This window comes from Asterias rubens, unplaced genomic scaffold (genome assembly GCF_902459465.1).
Source record: "Asterias rubens unplaced genomic scaffold, eAstRub1.3, whole genome shotgun sequence".
In the NCBI taxonomy this organism is placed as follows: Eukaryota; Metazoa; Echinodermata; class Asteroidea; order Forcipulatida; family Asteriidae; genus Asterias; species Asterias rubens.
Window position 1 is genome coordinate 64,325 of NW_022985703.1, and position 20,598 is coordinate 84,922.

Here is a 20,598-nt window from a genome sequence, read left to right on the forward strand (position 1 = left end):
GTGAAAAAATGGGTTGCTATTGCTTAGGTCAGTGGACACTAGGTAAAAGAAGTAAATTTTCCACACATTTGATTTCCGGACCTCATATTGACAATTTTGAGGTCTCGAAATCAAGCATCTGAAAGCACACAATTTTGTGTGACAAGGGTGTTTTTTTCTTTCATTATTATCTCGCAACTTCGACAACCAATTGAGCTCAAATTTACACAGGCCCGTTATTTTATGCATAAATGTTGAGAAACACCAACTGTGAAGGCTAGTCGTTGACAACTACCAATAGTGTCCAGTGTCTTTAAAACTATTCATGGTTTCATTGGTCTGTCGAGACAACTTTAAAGGGCCAGGGGTCGATTTCACAACTTAGGACTAGTCCTAGGAGATATACAAAACGTATGGCTAGTCCTAAGTTAGGACACTTGAGATAAGACTAGTCCTACCTCTTTGTGAAATCCACCCCTGGTTTTGATTTGTGTTCTTTCTCCTTTTGTTCCAAATTTACTTTTCCAGGCCAAGACGTGGTTACTTTCCGTTGGTTTCTCCTTGGCTTTCGGTTCAATGTTCAGCAAGACGTGGAGAGTGCATAAAATATTCACCAACAAAAAAGTCACAAGAATGGTAAGGAGTTGAGTCGGCACGCTCAGGAGATTGGACTGGAATATATTTGGAAAAGGAAAATAACTTGTGTACTTACTTTTGTTATGGTTTATGGTATAATACGAAGTTTCATTTGTTGTCTTTGTTCATGTATTATCTCATTCTATAATTCTCCCATACCTGTCACAATAGATAATGTTTAAAAGTTAAAATATTTGTTTAACTTGTAAGAAATTGTTACATTTTGTGTATATTTTCCCAAAGTGTATAGTTATATGGCACAATGAGCCACATCGTTTTTAACTTGTCCAGCAATAAGTTTTAAAAGCTAGAAAAACGTGCAGATATGTTTTGCATTGTCCCTCATGTGTTTGTTTTTTATGATCCAGTCCCGTCGTCTGAGAGGTACAGAAATGGGAGTCGGACATCTTTTTTTTAATTAAATCGCAAAAGCAATGTTTACATGGTTTCCAACAGACGACGCCTGACACCAAAAGCTATGATAGTATAGTAACTTTTATATTGGATATTTGATATTCACATAATGTTTGTACAGCGAAAATCGATGTTGCTTTTTAGATATTCACTTGACAAACCTATTTCCAATATCCGATAATGTACAGGGTGGACATTTACTCTAAAAACCCGTAGAAATTTCCAATATCCAATATATTTAAGGCAACATTTACAATATCCAATAAGAAATGTCAAAAAATCCAATATCTTAAAGGCAACATTAACAATATCCAATAGATGTCAAATATCCAATATCTTAAAGGCAACATTTACAATATCCAACATAAATATACAGGATAAACATTCACTGTACAAACCTATAGAAATGTCAAATATCCATTATTTAATAGGTAACATTTCCAATATCCAATATAAATATACAGGGTAAACATTCGCTGTACAAACCTATATAAATGTCCAATATCCAATATCTAAAAGGCAACATTTCCAATACCCAATATAAATATACAGGGTAAACTTTCGCTGTCGTACCTATAGAAGTGTCCAATATCCAATATCCAATATAAATAAACAGGGTAGACAATCTATGATAAATCTGTAGAAATGTCAAATATCCATTCTCGCAAAAGCAACATTGATATTCGCTGTAGACCATGTGAATGTCCAATACCCGACATCAAAGTAACTTTTCTTCCATCAGGATACAAAGTACATCCGACGCGAGAACAGAGAGAACGCACGTTGGTTTCCATCACTGCCGTAAAAATTCCTATAAACGTTTAATATACTCCCTAAAAGGATGTCAGTGATTTCTTCTTAATATTTATCTTTGTTTGTTTAGGTAATCAAAGATTACAGGTTGGTGAGCTGGGTTGCTTCGCTTGTCTTACTTGATGTTATTATACTGGTTCTATGGGAAGTATTCGACCCGGTGATGGCAATCCAGAAAGATAAAGTGGTATGTTATTAGGATTTGTGTACTTTTTGTAGGAAACAAAACACAATGTCCACAGATTAACTTTAAACATACACACGGTATACATTTTATGATGCAAGAAAACTTCTGTTTAAATACTTGCTGAGGTGCTGTAGTTTTTTAGAAATGAGTACAATTTGGTTGCGAAACTATTGTACAATGCATGCGATTCCTTGAAATTAATGCTCAGTTTGTGATTTTCACCGTGTTTTCAAAAACTTGACAACTATTGAACCTTATATACGTATACAGGTAAATTATACAAAATAATGGTATCAACCTTTTTTTTAAGACCGCTGCCAGCTACCAAAGCGTTTTCATTGTCACCGAGTGCGTCGAAAAGGTGTTAAAAGGAAAAAATAAATCTTCAAGACAGTTTTTAGCAAGATATATGCAAACATTGACTAAATGTAAATGTTTCATTGTTAATTTTCCACCGTGTTTTGTTCATTGTAGCAAAACATGAACAACGAGGATATAGTGTACATTGAAAAGCACTTGGTTTGCCAGTCAGCCCATCAGGATTACTACATCGGAGCCTTCTACATCATCAATGGTCTACTTCTAGTAGGTGGAGCTTTCTTAGCCTGGGAGACCAGAAAAGTATCCATCCCTGCACTCAATGACTCCAAATATATAGGTATATGGTTTTATGTTTTCTCGATCCCTCTAATGTCATCCAATAATGAGCACACTGACAACGGGGAAGTAGTAACAAAGCACAGTTCTTTTCAAAACCGAGAAGTCTCCCAATATCCGAAAATAAAGCTAAAGAAGACAGTTCTCTCTTAGAAAACAAAAACTACTTAGCAATAGACACACACACATGGAGTTTAAATTGATACCTCACAATGCAATGTCTTACATCCCTTAGAGGACTATAACATTCCCGCTATGAGATTATAGCTGATCTAAGTATGTGCTAAGCACGGTGCAATTAGTTCCCCTAGTAATTTAAGCGCACAAATCACTAGGGAAGTTCATTTTCTGGTCATTCCTAGTAAGTCCCTTATAGCATTTCAATCAACTCGTTGAAGAGTTCAGGTCTTTTTACGCATCTGCATGCTTAATCTGCACTTGTCATTCTTAAGGCAGTCGCACGATGGCGCTCTTTATAATAGGGACGAGTGAACTGTTCAACTGATGCAAACGGCAGGCGTGCATAGCTTCTTATTTTGGGCGTGACAAGTATGAAGTTAAGCATGTTGGTGCTCGATATGATGCATGGAATACCCATTCTTATTTTATTTTTAATGTGTAAAAAAGGTAAAATTGTGTGTTGACTTAACCAAAGTAACACCCATTCTGTTTTACTTTTATAGGTTTTTGTGTCTACAATGTCATGTTGCTATCCTTCCTTGGTGCAACAATATCAAGCGTTGTAGCGGAGCAGAACCCTAATTACGCCTTTACAGCAAGTCTAGTCTGGATATCAACAACACTAACACTTGGTGTGATATTTATCCCTAAGGTATGACAATAGAGTCGTGACCAACTTAGCTGCTATGGTTACGGCTGGATCACTGCGTCATTTATGTTCAATTATAGGACATCCTTAGAAACAGCACTATTAACAGTCGCAGCCGCAGCCGCTAATTTCGAATACGACATAATCTTTACAATATAGTGCGCCACCACTAGTCTGAGAGTGTCCATTTCGTTTTCGAGTAAGTTAGACATTGTTAAATATAATCTGTTCTTTAACATTTCCATGCAAATCCAAATGCTTTTCCAAGTTTGAATAATCACCCTGGAACAAAATGAGTGAAAAGTCTGTTGATACTAATTTATCACACAAACTGTTTCAGGGAGCCTCGATTGATTACAGAGTATACGAGTGTACAAATGAGCAGGACATAGTCCAATATGGTACTCTTTAGTGTTTACCGCCTATAGGTCAGTTCATTGGTCACGCGAGAAAATACTGCTATAAACCAATAATGAAAGACAAAAGAAGAAATAAGAAAACCAAACAAATATATTTCCATTGTCTAGATCAAAATGCGCAATGACGTGCGACCGACACAGAGTGACGTCAGAACCGTCATGAGCCAAAACATTGCGTTTACGGACTCCCAGAAAGAAATGCAGCAACTTCGCCGGGACCTTCTACAGATGAAGACAAACTGCACATGTCCGGTAAACCAAAATTGTTCAATGTTGTCAAGTACCAATATAAAGTTTACCCTCAAAGCATGGACAGGCAACTCACATAGTAGTGTCGGATTTCAAGTTCAACGAGACTATACACAACAAACTGAAATGAATGAATAAAATACATCAGTCGTTGAAAACCAAACAACACAAATTGCCGAAAAAGTTCCCACTACACGGCAACGCTGAGAAAATAATGGTAGTTTGAACGGCATTCGAGGTGTTTCTCACTGATGTCTTCTAACCACCAGTGAACACTATGAGGCTATTATTATTTCCAATCATGTTAGTGAACTGAATACTTCGCCTATGGGCCTTATGCATATCATGTCGTCCTTTATATTGCAATGCATCTTTGGAAACTGAGTAAAATAATGTAATAAAATAACTCATTGCTAAAACCTATTCAAATTATTATGGACGCCATGCTGTAGTAATTGTAGCTAAAGCCGGGTTTTATAGTTGTGCACTTAAAAGACAGTGCGCCGAGATGGCTGCCGGTGGTGTGTTAACTCTGATACAATCTATAATCCTTTGCAAGTCGATCATGCACATTGGGGAAACTGCGTGCATCGCCTGCTCTTATTGTAATGATAAGAAGTGCGTTCGTTTAGCTTCCCTGGGTCGACCCCGGTGTGTGGTTTTTTGTTTTTTTTTCAGGACAAACGTGGGTAATTATCTGCACACGTTCGTCATGGGAAAAAAAATACGCCACACATCGGGGTCGACCCGGGGAAGCTAATCGAACGCACCCAATGTACTCTAACACTTATATCACGTATATTGTATTCCGCCCTCTATTGACATTTACAACTTGATCCATGACATTGGACAAGAATCAACTATGTTCCGTATCATCAGTTGCTTGAATTTCTTTTTCTACAGGCTAATCTCAAGCAGCGGAATCGCAAGTTGGTTAAGAGCAAGTCGGAAGGGTCACCTGTCACTGAGGGAGTCGGCGACGATCATATGGTATTATCTAAGCAACAGAACTACATGCAGAGCTGTTCATCAGGAGATCGAGATTGAAGTGCCGAAAGCCAAGTTCATAGGGATCGCTTCCTGAGATCGCACATACGAATGTACCTGTCTAACTACTTCTGTCTTTATGAATGCAATCATGTAATAAATTAATGTTTATAAAAACGATTTTGTTTTGTTTTGAGTTGAGCACGTCAACTGATACGACCAGTGCATTTTAAGATGTAAAGATGTATGGGTCATATGTGTTGTGTAGGTGTTTCACACAACAACATTTTTGTTAACACAACAAACATTTGTTACATTATTACTAGTGTTTTTCACACAACATAATGTTTGCTAAAGAACATATATTGTCAAACGGTTACAATAATGAGTGTCGAGTTAAACACAGTACTTGAGCCATTCATGGTTGTCTGCATTGTGTATGTTGGTATACTTATGTTAGCCATTTTGAGAAAATTGCCAATATCCGTGTGAGATAATATTGTCATTGTGTTATAGTTTTGTGACCACCATAATACCAAAAACACACGACTTTATTTTAACCATAATTTTCCGATTCCCAAGAGGACTGAACCATTTCTGGAATGTATGTTACACAGACGCACGAATTGAGTCAATGAAATTCAACTTTCTAATCCGTTTCCGGGCCAGCCTGAACCAGAGATGACTTGCTATTTTGAACCGTGAACCCGGAATCCGGGTGAACTTCTGGGTATGTTTATGCGCTATGCACATTGTTTTTTTTAACACTTTTGCGGACCTGGGTTGAAGTTATTCGGGATAGCAAACCGGTGGTTCAACGTATGTTTTTATATAGACTCCGTTGGTTTGGTAACCATCGGAATATTTTGTTACAACAGATAGGCAGATACAACATTTTATTTACCAATTATGTTGTTTACTTGTTATTAAATACAAAGGTATTTTTGTAAAGCGCGAATGTTTTCTAACGGGAATTCTGATAATAGCCGCTCTTGTATTTGTTTATAATAAACGTAATTGAACTATTTTCACCTCTTATTGGACAACAATCAGGAGACTGTTAGTTGCCATCGAAATATTCTGTTGCAATCGATAGGCAGAATACAACATTTTATTTACCAATTATATTTTTGAACGGGAATGCTGATAAAATCTGCTTTTGTATTTGTTTATAATAAATTGAGATTGGGATATTTGCACACTTGTGACCTTAGATCGATTAACAATTATGAGAGTCCGTTGGTTTGGTTGCCAACGAACTATTCCGTTACAACCGATACGCAGGATACAACATTTTAATTACCTAAAAATAGTAATTACTTTCTATGAAACAGGCACTTGAGCAGTTTTTTTTTCTAGCGGGCCGGAAATGCTATTTATACATCAAATTGATACTCTATGACTCTTCTAATGTGTATGGATTTAACATAGTTTTATTAGGCCCAATCCTCAAGCCTCAAAGCCAAACTAGAAACACTTCTGTCGTTGACGGCGTGCGTCAAAATTACAACACATTTGACGTCATGTTTTGGAGTTTGCTTTGCTATCTGATCCATGCTGCAACATCGCGGTACACCTATTTATATCCTTAACTATTTTGTTTTAATTTTTCGGACAATACCATTACAACAAGAACAGGCCGCACAGGGAAGGGCAAAAGTCAAACAACACTGTCATCAAAAAAGATGTGCGCTCATATTGTTTAAAGCGACTATACAAAACGGAGACCCCAAACTGTCGCCTCACCCCACTGTAAACGCTGTTAGATATTGTAGTTTTTGTTTTATTCAAAATAAACTGCTATTTTTGTTAACAAGTATTGTGCACTGTATAATACGGATTGTTTATTTGGTGGTTTTAACCACCAAATGAACAATCCGCGTAACATACCATTGACCAACGTTCCCTGTTAACTATTAAGCACGGCATTTATAATGAGTAGTTGATAGTAACCCAGTCAATCAACTTCTGGCAAATGTTTTGCTAACGTATGCTGTTGTGGAATGTTTTATAATATTATTATGTTATTTATCTTGTATTGGCTGTTTTATTCATTTAAGGAAATTATGTTCACAAAATTAAAATCAACCCAATGCATTCACAATCTGCCAAGTGTTGTTTACCGTTGTTGTTGAATGTTTCATTTGTTAGTTATCTTTAAGTATTTATGCGTGCTTTAGGCATGGACTGAGATGCATGCTGGTCTAGCTAGCGACCAAATTTGATTGCTAGCTTGACCGGCAGCTATGCAAGCAGAATGCATTACAAGGTACTTGCTGCTGCTGCTGCTGCTCTGTGAGAGAGTGAGAGAGTGAGAGAGAGAGAGAGAGAGAGAGAGAGAGAGAGAGAGAGAGAGAGAGAGAGAGAGAGAGAGAGAGAGAGAGAGAGTGAGAGAGTGAGAGAGTGAGAGAGTGAGAGAGTGAGAGAGTGAGAGAGTGAGAGAGTGAGAGAGTGAGAGAGTGAGAGAGTGAGAGAGTGAGAGAGTGAGAGAGTGAGAGAGTGAGAGAGTGAGAGAGTGAGAGAGTGAGAGAGTGAGAGAGTGAGAGAGTGAGAGAGTGAGAGAGTGAGAGAGTGAGAGAGTGAGAGAGTGAGAGAGTGAGAGAGTGAGAGAGTGAGAGAGTGAGAGAGTGAGAGAGTGAGAGAGTGAGAGAGTGAGAGAGTGAGAGAGTGAGAGAGTGAGAGAGTGAGAGAGTGAGAGAGTGAGAGAGTGAGAGAGTGAGAGAGTGAGAGAGTGAGAGAGTGAGAGAGAGAGAGAGAGAGAGAGAGAGAGAGAGAGAGAGAGAGAGAGAGAGAGAGAGAGAGAGAGAGAGAGAGAGAGAGAGAGAGAGAGAGAGAGAGAGAGAGAGAGAGAGACTCAGTTTATGTCATGAACTTTGGTTATTTTAATCACGTTAACACTTGGCTGCCATGTTGATGGAAAGTTACATGAGTGAGGGGTTGAACTCTAGAGGGCGCTAGTCCTTAATGTATGCATATGGCATGTGACACATTCAACAGTTGCACAATGGGGTATTGTTAAAAAGTCTAAGGCAAACAGGGCCCTCTGTATTATCAAAAGCAACCTATACCCTTAAAAAGTTCACGACTGAAACAGTACCACAAAACAGCAATATCCATCACGGAACAAACCTTTGAAGGAGCCCTTACAACCTACCTTAGCAATATGAAAAGGTTTGCGGTAACACCATGGAATGACTATCTGTTAATGCGTTGGGGTGGTTCTGAAAAAAACCGTTGGCTTCAACTCGACTTTTCGATCAGTATGATCCATCTTAGCAAGTAAAAACCACACCGTGCGCACAGACTCTTCTTGTTTTGCCCTTAATAGAGCTTTGGGAATATTATCCAGATCCAGATCCAGTTGTACTTCTCAACAAAATGTCACACCGCCCTCTAGAATATACACTGATTTTATTGAAGATTCAGTAGAGGGCGCTACTCAATACCACCGCGCAATGAGGTTTAGGTAATTCTGATTAGGAGGAGTTTATTACATGGTGACATGGTTTTTCACGTTCGCTTCCTGACTGAGGTACTTGGGTTCATACTTATTAAACAAAAAATGCTGCAGAAAACTGCAGACTAACGAAAGTGGGATTTTTTTCGAAAGGGCCTCGACTCACCCAAGCTAACTCATTGACGTTTATGGCTAAAAGGAAAGTCATTGACTCAATGTCCGTCCAAGCCAAATTTTCGAACCGTACTGCATTGACTATTATACATACTGCCCAAGTGCCAAAACTATCATGGAACATTTTTAGGGATGCACAGAAGGCACTGTTTTTTTATTGGGCATTTCTGGCCGACGCAAACAATTCACAGGTTTGTTATATTATATGATGCTTAATGTTGGGATACACCAAGTGAGAAAACTGGTCTTTGACAATTACTTAACGTGTCCCATGCCTTAAAAGCCTATTTTCTTACAATTGTTTATTTCACTGGTACTTTTTAATCTCAAAAGTCCAGTTTTCAAAAGGGGAGGGGAACGGATATCAAAAAGGGGCATGTCCCATCCATGACCCCCCCCCCCCCCACAATCCACAGATAGCCACCCACTGTCTCGTCCATAAAGTGACGAATAGGCCTACCTTACTCGCGACAGAGAGCTGGTGTGACATTTAAATATCTAATAAATAAAAGGTGTGTTATGAAAGGTATCGTCTGCATACATTTTTGCCTTTATAAAGACAAAGTATACCTTTGATTTGGGGGACCGTTGGAATGTTTGAATCATTAACATAATTATATGATGATGTTTGCCCCACACAATAAAACTTATATCTAAAAAAACAGTGTCATTTTAAAAGGTGTGGTGGCGTTTTTTGTTTAATATCGCCGAATATCCAGAACGATTGTTGTACCTATAACAGGAATAGGCTCCCATATATACACGATCTGAGAAAGCGTAAGGTGAAAAGCAAGACAATTTTAAACCACAGACGTGCACAGTACTTTAACTGCATTTAGTGACAGTGAGAGAGTTCCTTCCATTATTATGCAATTTATATAGTTTGGAATATAGATACACAAACATAGAAGGTTGACTGAATGTACCCACTTCAAAAATCAAAACGGCCTCTAATTTGCATCCATGACTGATTAGTAGTTACATACACACAAATACTTTTTTAATTGGTTATTCATGGATGGCACGACAAAAATAATTATTTCAAAATGAATCTCTCCCAACAAAATATTGCTGAATTTAACGACGGCTTGATTTCCCTTGAGGGTGCACCAATCTTCATAGTAATTTAACTGGTCAACTTACCCAAGCTGTAATGGGCTGGCTTTCCGTATATGCATTATCCACGGTCATGCAGCTTCGCAATCCACACCCACTGGCCTGCACACACATAGAAAAGGCAATTGAAAATTCAATAATTAATATTAGTTCGGACAATTACCCCGCGATGTGATATGGGTAACTTGAGATGGAGGTGTAACCACATACAAAACTGTTGTCATTGTGTTCAGTCGTTTTCATTAATGCGCGGCCACTAAGCTTACAGTTGTTCGGAATCCAAAGATCCATTTGGTGCTTTATCATCGCACAATCATTTTGAACGAGTTGTGCCGTCCATCTCTGAATATTACATTTGGGGTTTTTCCAGGGAAGATTTTTTTTCCAATTTCCTACAGCTATTAAAAAGCAACAGACGATGTGACTTAACAGAAACGGGTTATTAGCACAAATGCATTATATTGATGTACAGTGCTTATGAATAGCACCATGTGTGCACAAAATGTGGTAAAATAATAATTGTTTGGATGTTAAGCATTGGTGAATGAATGCTCACATACTCACACTACCACATCATTATCAATATCATCTTGTAGTGAAATCAAGGATTCGTCATAAATGAATTCAATCACTGTAGCTCGCAAGCCCGATGAAATCTATACACAAGAGTGCTTGTCGTGTGAACCAGGACCCAGTTTCATAGAGCTGCTTAAGCACAAAAATGTGCATAAGCAAACAAATCATTGCTTAATAATATCAGATTACCGGCCAAGACTCCACTCAATTGTTATGCTAAGTAAACAACAGCTAAATACCAGTCACAAGCAATGTATAATGGCATGACATTTTGGCCAGTAAATGTGTTAATTAAGCGGTAATTTTCGTGCTTAAGCACATTTTACGCTTAAGCAGCTCTATGAAATTGGCCCGGAACAGGGTTAATCCATACTCTTCCACATTAAAGGGAAGGTACACGTTTGGTAATTGCTCAACACACATATTAAATTATAAAACTGAATTGGTGACGAGCATTGGAGAGCTGTTGTTAGTATAACTTATTGTGAGAAACGGCTCCCTCTGAAGTAGCATAGATTTTGAGAAAGAGGTAATTTCTTACTATAAAAGACTTCTTGCCAGAAGTCTTTTATTCCTATCTGTAAGCACACTAATTCGTCCAAGCACACTAATTCGTCCAACAAGGGTGTTTTTTTCTCTCATCATTTTCTTGCAACTTCCATGACAAGTTTAGCTCAAATTTTCACAGGCTTGTTATTTTGTGTTTCTGTTGAGATACACCAAGTGAGAAGACTGGTATTTGACAATAACCAAACCTGTACTTTCCCTTTAAGCGTTATGTGTTCGTTTACGCTCAATGTTCCATCCGAACGTCAACTCAACTGTGGTTAAGTATCTTGCTCAAGGACATAAATTGTGGTAACGTTTCTCGCTCAATAGCGCAAGTGGGACTCGAGCCCACACTCTGCTTATCCGAAACACCAGAGCTTCAGTCCGGTGATTTTAACCGCTCCGCCATGACATCTTGGTTTTCTTGCGTAATCAAAATATACATACAAACTTTATTGCTGTCAAGAGGAACACAAGTCTGGCCTCTTTTAGATGTGTTGGAAAACCAAATTGTCAATTTATGTACAAAGCAATGAACCATACAACAAGTCTTGTGACACAGTTGTACTCTTTCATTTTTCCCAATCGCCAGTACTTTCAAACAGCATGAAGCGCTGAAGAGCGTAACCTTTCCATGTCGAGCTACTCTTTCAGACAAAATACAGCCAACGAAAGGACTAGCTTAAGGCGTCTCCAGTGCCACATGTCATATAAGAAGTACCTATAATCCCGGTCTTCTCAATATCTGTGTCTTGAGAAAAGCCAGAGCAACAGACGAGGTTTCACCCACTAGTTATCCGCGTTTAATTGGAAAGTATTAACTCGTCGATTGGAGGGGCAACATGTCGCGTAGTGCCATTACACAGTGAGGAGCTGCGGACTACAAACTGTAAAAAACAAAACGGCCAAGCATGCGTCAGTAGACAGAAAGTTGTTCAAAGTACGTTAAACTGCTGCGGTTGATTTATAACTCCTAGCGAATCAGGGTTTTTGAAGTCTATTTTGTTTCTCAATACTTAGTCTGTGACGTTCAACTCTGTCCTGAGAAACTCACAGTTAACTGGAGCAAGTATTGTGTGAGGCAGAGTTGTTGAAATGAAACTGGCCAAAGAATTTACTTCGCTTGCGTTATGTTTACTCTCCTGGGAATGTTGATTAAAGCGAGTTATTTTATCATGTTAATATTTGCCATATTGCCCTGTTAATCCGACCTAGTTATTTGCCAAAGAACTACCAATTGAAGGCAGTGAACACTTCTGGTAATTACTCAAAATAATGTTTAGCATTAAAGGTTACTATGTAGTGACCAATGGAAAGCGGTTTGTGATGTAAAACATTGTGAGAAACGGCCTCCTCTGAAGTAACGTAGTTTTTGAAAAGTAGGTAATTTCTCACTCAAATAATAAAATACTTCAGCTGATGTATTTTATTAGGCATCAGAAAGCATACAACATATGCAATAAGACTTTGTTCCTTACATGAAATCTCTTGCAATTTCGATGACCAAATGAGTCCAAATTTTTACAGGGCTGTTATTTTTGCTGTGCTTGGATACACCAAGTCTGAAAACTGGTCTTTGAAAATTATTAAAGGTGTCAACTTACGATGCCTTCACCACAGCAGAAGGGAACCTCATTCAAATGAACTGAAAACAAACCAGGGATTTCAAATCAGTGTCACGCACTGTCAACCCCCCCCCCCCCCCCCACCTCTCCCGGTTACTTTGTCGTGTCCCTTTATATTGGATGCAGACCAGGGATGCGAGAGTCGTAAAGTGATCTCAACGCAAAAGGGTTTATTTTCCCTTGTAACAAGTGTAAGAACAAAAGAGAAATGTCTGAAACAATTAAGAAATGCCTGGATCTTGCGATCTATAGGTGGATAGTGCTTGTCCGGATTCATTTGGAGATGGGTACTACAGTTAAGTGTAGATTCGTTACGATTGTACAGTTAAGTGTAGATTCGGTACGAATATTAAACGAATGTATAGTTGAAAGTAGATTCGTAACAAATGTTCAGTTGGGAGTAGATTCGTAACGAATCTACAGCAATGCGTATTGTGTAAAACAAATCACTTTCATAACAAATCACAAAACTACACTTTCATCAATAGAGTGACGTCACAGAAAATGTGTTTTGCCTAGTCTGCACTCTAGGTCTAAATAAAATGCCAAGTCTCTGCTACACAATCCGAGAGATTTAGCGTTTAGAATGAACACAAAATACTTTCTGTTATGACCCTTCTCTTACGACCTAGTTCCCCCTACAAATTTCACCATTTTCGGAACTGTGTGCGGTTTCATTTCACGTCATCCACCCCTCCCCAAACCACAAAAACACTACCGATCTCCCCAACGGGCACTCGAACCCAAACCTTGGCCTACGTGTGAAAAAGACAAAGTGGTCCATGCTCTGAGCCTTAACAAGTTTAATTGTAAACCCAGTCTAACCCCTGCGGTCAATATGTTTTGATGACTCGATGACGTCACCGCGTGGCAAGCAAAGAACAACACTATTTGGTGTTGTTTGTCTAATCTATCTCCTTATGGTTCAATCCAAGCAGAATGAAGAGAGGTCATTCATTCCACATAGAAGAGGTGTTATTCAATTACTTGATTTCTGGACAGGAAAAAAACCTGGCGCAAACATACAACCACTTTCATGATGAGTTCATCATACTTCAATAAAGCCGATAATGACGTCATACAAACGATGGGGGTTAACAACTGTACGTGCACATCTTCTCGTGGGCAACCTCGGTTCCTTCTTCCGGAAGGGAGAGTGATTTTAACTCCGCTATCTCAAATTAGTATTTTCCCCCGAGGGTGGGGGGCTAATCCAATTCAACGCAACAACTAATGAATGGACAACGAATGGACAGCGAATGGTTCAATGCCACATGCAGTTTGTAATCTCTACACAAAATCCACATACATAGATCATAATTTGGGAGGGTGGGGGAAACTGTAATTGAATGTCGCAAGGATTGTTTGATAAAAAAAAAAAACAAGAACTGGGAAGGATGGTTGATTACAGCATGTAGTCGAATGAACATGAGCAATCCTTTAATCTACGTGGTCACTGGAAGAACTCAATCGACTGCGATTTTGTGCAACTGAAATGAATTGTATACTCTTTCAACTGATATTATCTACTTGTTTGTCATTTACAGTAGTCTAGGGTGCTTCACTACAGAAGGCCTTGTCATTCTCTCGGATGACCCCCCCCCCCCAATTTTTACATAGCGTTTAATTTTGTTTAGTCTAACTTGTTTAGTTTATCGCCTTGTACTATGAATTTAAACTATGTGTTGTATGAATGGAAATAAACACAAACAACAGACAAACAGACAAACAGACAAACAGACAAACAGACAAACAGACAAACAGACAAACAGACAAACATACAGTATTGTTTGACTTATGTAATGCAGTCATAACACTACTGGACAAATCAACATTAATTTCAGCGGTCATGCACGGATCACATTGGTGAGGGTTTTCATGGAGTTCATGGATATTAATATGCATGTACTAGAGTTAAGGATGATTGATATTTATTGTATGGTATTTTGTTTGTCGTCTTGTTTGTTGTTGTTGTTTGTTATTTTCTTTATTATGTTTTTTTATAGGGTATGGTTAGTATTTTTGTGTGGTTTCAGTTTAATTATTTAGGCCTACTTGTTGTTGATTTTTTTTTGTATAGTTTGTTTTCTACATGAAAAGCAAAACTCTTCCGTACGTCATCGGAGCAAGTTTGACTAAAAAAAATCGTAATTGGACTTTTGAAATGATTATTTGTTATAATTAAGTGGTACTAACAACATGTCCTCCCAGCAAAACCGATTGTCAAAAACTAGTTTTCACAGTTGGTGTATCTCAATACATTATGCATAAAATAACAAACTTGTGAAAAATTGAGCTAAGCCGGTCGTCGAAGTTGCGAGATATCAATGAAAGAAAAAAACACCCTTGTCAAACAAAGTTGTGCGCTTTCAGATGCTTGATTTTAAGGCCTCAAATTCTAAATCTAAGGTCTCGAAATCAAGATCTTGGGAAATTATTTTTTTCTCGAATATACAACGTCACTTCAGAGGGGGCCGTTTCTCACAATGTTTTATACTATCAACCTCTCCCCATTAATCGTAATCAGGAAAAGTTTTATGCTAACAATTATTTTGAGTAATTACCAATAGTGTCCACTGCTTTTAGTGTAAATTAATAAAATAAAATCATTTTGATCAATGGATAATGAAATTATGTCCTTGTCCCCAGCTTGCCTGCAAAATGAGGAATCATTGTCCGATCAACACACTGACTCGGGAATATTAATAGAAAAAAAAAACATTCGTACGGCAAGGATAAATAATTGAAACCCCTTTCTCATCCTGTATTCAAACCATTGAAAACAAACACAGAATCGTCACATTATACTTGCATTGTGTACGTCTGCGATCCAAGGAGGATCATTCTGGCTATACATTTAGGACGCGAGCCATTAATGAATATACACAAGTGGGCTTATCTCTTAAGTGTATGTGTCTAGAATTCATGACTACTGGTTGATAGGGGTTTTTACTTCCAAGAAGTTGTCATGTGCAGCAAAAAGACTTTTCGATTTAGGAGGTAATATATACATTTGATTTCTCCATAAGTCCTTATCGAAACCACGGCTTTGACTTTGGATTCAGCTGCAGGCTCCGTAACGCGTTCCCTCGTCTGAAGCCTCGAGCGCATTACGCACAAGTAAGTGCATTGATGTCAAAACAACATTGGGGCCAAGCTAGACTGAGCCGAATCCGGAGACGAAGTGGTGGATTCGAAAAGGGCCATCAATTTGATTCCAAACCTATGTTCCGACATCCGTATGTTCCGACACCGCTATGTTCCACCAACCATACAAATTATGTCCTAATCATTATCAATACGCCTTGAACACCCAGCAGGGTGGATATGTGCGCATTACAAGTCTTATTATTATTATTATTATTAATACCCTTGCCCTAACTCTAGCCCGGGTGTGTGATCTCGACGAGGTATTCGGAACAAAGGCCTGCTTGGCAACAAACTCAAATTATTGTTGCCAACATTCCCAACAATTTATCCAACCAAATCTCGCGGATGAAAATAAATTATTGGGCAGATCCAAACATAATGGTTTTTGTTTGTCCTTTTTCCCGTACTTCGTTTTCCTCTTTCTTTCTACCCCTTTAAATATCTTGTTATCTGCACACTGGTTGAAATTATAAGGTTTCTCAAATCGTGCCGAGCTAATGTTGGGTTCGAGTAATTATCAACTGAGTTTGAAGGCTGCGCGCTGGTCAGAGCCCTGGGAAAATGTGTTAGTTTCAGTGAAAACTGTTCTGAAACCGACATCCTAATAAATAAGGGAGAATTTCATTTTTTCTCCAGAAGACGATCAGAGCATACTGATCGAAACGTCGAGTTGAAACCAACGGTTCTTTTCAGAACCACCCCCAACTCATTAGAGATAGTCATTACATGGTGTTACCGCAAACCTTTCTATATCGTATTTCCACCATGCAAAGTTTCAAATCCTACTTTTCTCAAAGAAGCTGACATAATTTGTGCTTAGAAACAAATTGTAAAAAAAAAAAAGTAAATACCATTATTTATCATAGCTTTTAAGAGCAAGCTATGAAAAACATCATATGTTTTTAAATAACTTTTGTTTGCAGAGGGTTTTACGCAAATGTTATTTATTCACAAGAGAGACTGGGTTCTTTGCGAACCACTGCACTTTCGTCACGTCAAAATGTGGACACCACTTCGATCGAAATGATTGGTAGGGACTGAGCGATACATAGGGGAAATAATAGCTCCAGCAGTGGATGTTAAGTGGCTTGTCAGAATGTCCATTTTGCAAGCGCAATTCGGTCTCTAGAGATTTAGGATATTCTCATACATCTAAGGTAAGAAGACATGGGTTTTAACCTCTTCAATTATAATCCCCTTTTGTGTTTTTTTTTTTTTTGTCATTACATTTGTGTATTTGACAAGGCAACTTCCGTGAGTTGATTGCGTTCCTTTCGTGATACGTACATTTATTGGATTTTGTATTTTTACATTAAAGGAACACGTTGCCTTGCATCGGGCGAGTTGGTCTTTAAAAAGCGTTTGAAACCCGTTTGTTTTGATATGCATGTATAAGATAGATAACTTAGAAGTAGAGTATAATGATCCACACAAACATGCCTGTAAATTGTATGGTTTTCCGTATACCTACCTTGTGAACCAACACGAAGTGGGCCATTTTATGGAGTGACTCCACAAAAATGGCCGACCACGTTTGTTCGCGACGAGGAAGAAAGCCGTGCAATTTCGAGGGATGTTTGTGTGGATCATTCTATTCTACTTTCAAATTATCTATCTAACCATATGCATTTAATAACGAACGGTTTCAAACACTTTCAACGACCAACTCGACCGATCCAAGGCAACGTGTTCCTTTAAGATGACATTTTGGATTGTGTTTGCTTTTCATTTCGGCCTTACAAAAAAAGGCATAAAGATTGCATTTCCCCCTATTGCTTTTATAATATCATCCTTCCAAATAAAGTTTCTTGTCCATTATTTGGGTGCACTTATACCGACTTCGTTAAGTGTTTTTTGCGGTATAAAAAAGTAATATGATTGGAAAATAAGCTGGCGCCTTCAAAGGTCTACTCCTTGACTTTGGACAGTTTTATAAATGTCAGGATTTCCAAAAGTTGTCATTTATACTCGTTAGTTCATGTGAATTATTATTCTATTGTAATTGACCAAGTCTTAAGAATAATTGCTATAGCGTCACAGCTCTGGCGATACAGCTCCATTGCAAGCGATAATTGGTGTTGAAAAGGGATAGGCCTAAGTTTTGCTCTCCTCTCTCTCTACAATAAAAGTATAGCATTACAAAGTGTCCAATTTCGACCGCACCACACTGCAGTGTTTTGTCAGATCGAGCTTAATCTAGCGAGGCACATATCAATAAGCTATTATGAGATAAGTTTGACACAGCACTGTGAACGTAGGTTTGGGTAAAATGTGATGTAGGCACCCAAACCAAAACTGAAGCCAGTCAACGTGCTGCCAGGTTCGTTCTACAGCTGTACCACCGCACTGAAAGCGTGTCGGCCACGTTGATGAACACCTCGGACTGGGACACCTTAGAAAGGCGACGCCAGGCAGCCAGCCTCACCCTCCTCCACAAAATCCAGAACCAAACTACTGCAGTCAATTCAGACCTATACCGTTACCCAGCATCCCATGTAAAACCAGATCAAACCACCTAAATAAATATCAGATCATCCCAGGTAGGATACAGTCACTCTCGAACTAATTTTCCTAAAGAACCGTCATCTGGTGGAACTCACTCCCCGGCAACATCATCACCTCCCCTTCAGTTTAGGTTTCAGGGGAGTGGTGACTGCTCACCTATAAGCAGCGAGTCTTTTTACTTGCACCGTGTACAAACGCACCCCTGCACCGCTCATGGACAAGTAGTCCCTCGGCTTCACGTCCTGTCTTACGGACCCTACCAAGTATACAAAAGAAGTAAAAGTAGTGCACTTCTATAGTAGTAGCCACCATTAATTTGTCATAGATGCTAAGTTTTTTTTAGTGGACTGTTACTCAACATTGTATCTCAAACAAAACTTTTCTGCTTAGCAAACTACAAATGGGTGGAAGTAATTTATTATTAATGTAATGAGTTTGAACTGCACTATCTCAATGACCAGCCTGTTCCAGGGCGCATGACAGTAGGAAATGCCATAAGAAGTTTAAGAAAAAGTACACCAGTAAAAATAACAGAAAGGGTGCATGAACACCATGATACTTTTCAAATAAAAATTATGCTTTATTTGATATTTTGTAAACACTGGAAGTTTTGAAACCAGAAATACGTCACTATACTCTTGTACCCTAATAACACTCAATGCAAGGCGTACTATTGAGTCAGTTATTCTCATTAACGGAATAAGGTGACGTAATTATACGCGTTTATAAGTCTTCGCAAGTACCCAACACGTAAACTGTCCCCTCTCTCATGCCTGCACACGCTACGGACAAACTGCCCACTCGGTTCGAGCTCTAATGACCGAGTATTGCAATACTACATTATGGCAAAAAGAAGGTATAGTGGTCGACTAATTGGCGGCCCGGCTGAGTGGCAGCGAAGTTTATTGGACAATTTTGACCGAGAGTGGTTTCTCCCCAGCGGGCAACGAACGTGATATCTACGGGTGAAAGGGTCACTGCGGACCCGGGCTTATAATGACGAGAACCATCGTAAGGAGTCCGTTAGTGTTGGTGCTTTTAAAACGACTTTTAACAACAAGTATTGATTGATCACAAAATAACTGAGAACAGCGATTTCCATTAGGGCTAAATGCCTTTTTTTTTATATACCAAGATCGGAGATTTTCCTCGTGATCATACTCCTCAAATTACCAGTTTGAGGAATTTTGTTTTTTTAGCTTCATTATAAAATGAACTATGCATCATTGTTTCACTCGATAAAAGAATCCAAACGCAAGTTCATTAACCAATGTTTACATAGTTAAATCAAGTTACATTGCATTGCTCAATGAATATCGTCAACAAATAAAACATGTTTTTAAAACGAAACACCGCAGAACTTACTTCGTTTGACCTTTATACAAGGTATCATGCAACAGGGAACTGCACAAACACACAAAAATAAATGCGCCCGGTAAAATTCAGTGTCGAATAAAATAATATAAACCAAGAGTCCCCACTCCGTTGAGTGGACTGTGTCGCAACAACAACAAAAAGGTTGCTATCGGGGAAAAAAAATCATTGCGGATTCTCGCATTTTGTTTGTTTGCGAAGCGAGGTGGAAATTCAAAATGGCGCTCCATTGGGAAATCAAATATATGCCTCGCCTTTTACGTAATACGGATACCCATTGAATCACACCCATCTATTTCGCTGAAATAGTTGATTGTGCCTTTTCCTTCCGGTAAATATTTTGTTGTCCTTCACATTTCAGTGTTGATTTGTTCCCCGCGTATACCATTTCAAGCTTTGGAACATTCTACCTCCTCTGAATGAGGCTTGTGTTTGATTTGACTCTTCTTGAAATTGCCCGGCAAGATGATCTAATTAAAGTTTGATTGATGTAAAGACCGGTGTGCGTCTAGGCCATCTTGGTTCACTTTAGCAAATGAGAGAAACACCTTGAACTATAACAACTAAAGGAGTGGTTTGAATAGGAATCCTAACAACAATGTTGAATCAGCCAAAGAAGGCGTTCATCAAATCCTCGAGCAGACAAGGTAGGGCGCCCCCGCCGACGGCCCCCAAAAGAATGCTTCAACCCTCCATCTTCTACGACTTAGGCCCAATTTCAGCTTCCAGTTGCCTGACCCAACTAAACTATAGAAGTCTTGTTTAGCGTTTGTATCTACCAATAAGGTTCTCAAGACGCTTAGTATATACATTTTTTTACAGCAAGATAGGTTTTAGAGCTGTGAATTTTGAGACCCAATTATGTAGCACCTCATAATGGGTTAGGCTGACCCCGGAAACTG

General features: G+C 38.7%; 1 pseudogene; it reads left to right on the plus strand.

Moving 5' to 3' along the window:
- Nucleotides 1-7,230, plus strand: part of LOC117305826 — a 28,075-nt pseudogene extending 20,845 nt beyond the window's left edge.
- Nucleotides 7,231-20,598: the final 13,368 nt, after the last annotated feature.